Source organism: Bidens hawaiensis, unplaced genomic scaffold (assembly GCF_021521415.1).
Source record: "Bidens hawaiensis isolate Kalapana, Puna unplaced genomic scaffold, B.hawaiensis_p1.1 tig00001179_1, whole genome shotgun sequence".
NCBI lineage: Eukaryota > Viridiplantae > Streptophyta > Magnoliopsida > Asterales > Asteraceae > Bidens > Bidens hawaiensis.
The window spans coordinates 3513825-3515935 of record NW_027491068.1 but is presented as its reverse complement, the minus strand read 5'-3'; the positions used below and the strand labels follow the sequence as shown (position 1 = coordinate 3515935).

The 2111-nt window shown below is 37.9% G+C and overlaps 1 pseudogene; it reads left to right on the top strand.

Annotated features, from left to right (window-relative positions):
* The first annotated feature begins 379 nt into the window (after positions 1-379).
* On the top strand, positions 380-1892 carry LOC143562221 (pectinesterase pseudogene; annotated as a pseudogene).
* The last annotated feature ends 219 nt before the right edge of the window (positions 1893-2111 follow it).

Here is a 2111-nt window from a genome sequence, read left to right as displayed (position 1 = left end):
ATTAGTTTGATCATTATTTTATTAAGGTCAAACGAGGACTTAAATGCTTACATTTTTTTAGTATAACCGTCAAAAGTCAAAACCATTATTATCATACGTCCAAATTATATTGATGTCCTCATGTTAATGAATATACAAGTTATTACCTGTTTGCCCCTAACTTAGCCCTTAAATCTGTCTTAAAAGATGCATATACGTAAGGGCATGTTAGTCATTTAATTTGATTTGATTATGTACTCATATATATCACACGAATATAATTAACATAAATATACATTTGCTTAACTTCATATAAATAGCCTAAAAAATGTCCCATGTAACACTACTAATTGCATTCAAAATGCTAAAACCACATCTTATACAATTTTGTTGCATCACAATGTTTGTATTTTCAACTTCCGGTTTTGGTTCCAAGATATCGATTTGCAACGAAACACCTTTCACCGAGTTATGCAACTCAACCATTGGTGATGGATTCGAGTCTCAGGAATCTCGCTTAAGGGGGTTAATGAGTCAAGCTCGAGAAGCCCTCACATGCTTCTTGGCTAGGTCTTGGACCATGTTAGATGCCCAAACCGATACATCTTTGATGAATTGCTTAGAGCTTTACTTAGATGTTGTAAAGCATCAAAACATCTCGGCAACTCATATAAACCCAACAATCGTCGAAAAATGGGTAAAGGCGGCCATTGTTAAGCACCAAGCATGTCCAAACGGATTCAATTGCTCCCATTTTTTAAAATTATTTGCAGATTTACTAGCCGAAAACAAACATATAGCTAGTAATTTCAACAACCCACACAATCATAAACTAATTAAAGGCGCAGGAAGAAAAGCGAATCTGATGGTGGCCCAAGATGGCTCCGGTGATTTTAATACAATCACTGAAGCCATCAAAGCATCAACAAAGATACGATTTGGAACACGTAGATTTGTAATATACGTGAAAGCTGGTGTTTACAAAGAAAACATCATCATCAAACAGTCAATGACCAACTTAACGCTAATCGGAGATGGCATTGATGCCACTATAATAACCAACGACAAAAATGTGATTGATGGCACATCAACTCGCAACACCGCAACTGTTCGTAAGTTCATTTTTCTTTATGTGATTTTTCATATTAATTTAGAATATATGATTCTAAAATAGATCAAATGTAGAGGTTTGGGGTACGGGTTTTGTCGCGGTTGGGATAACATTTGAGAACACCGCGGGTCCCAAGAAAGAACAAGCAATCGCACTCCTCTCGGCCTCAAATCAATCATTATACTACAAATGTAGCTTCAAAGGGTACCAAGACACTCTATGTCTTCTCGAACAACGACAATTTTATCGCGAGTGTGACATTTATGGAACAATTGATTTCATTTTTGGTGACGCGACTGCTGTCCTTCAAAAATGCAACATTTATGTCCGGAAGCCATTACATGGACAACAAAACACGATAACCGCTCAAGGAAGAACCAGTTCAACTTCTGACACGGGATTTGTGATACACAAATCCCGTGTCATCCCAATGTCCCATGACTTGACTCTAACTAAAGGGTCGGTCATGACGTTTCTTGGGCGTCCATGGAGGGACTACTCGAGGGTCGTATATGTAAAGTGTCGTATCGATACCTTAATCAGTCCTGCAGGATGGTTGCCGTATAATGGGACTTCTGCATTTGATAAAGTGTATTATGCTGAGTATATGAACAAAGGGAAGGGTGCTAACACTCGCGGTCGGGTAACATGGCCTGGATATCGTATTCTGAAGACTAGTAAGGAGGTGGAACGATTTTCTGTAAGCAAATTTTTGCAAGGAGAGTCATGGATTCCCCATACTAAAGTGCCATTTAATCCTCGTATTTAAAATGTTTTAGGGGCAAGTATATATTTAATGAAATTCTTTCAGTGACATATCTAATCAGACTGAATAGGATTTTAAGAGCTGTCACGATCATTCACATCCCTTTCAGTAGGTAGGAAGGGCGCGGAAGCTACCGTTTCTAGATTGCAAGCAAGCTAGCGAGACTCTCCTAGTAGCGAAGGAAAGGGGCATTCGGGAAGCATTAAATATAACTCAATGCATGAAATTAATTATTAAAAGAATATTAAAAAAAAC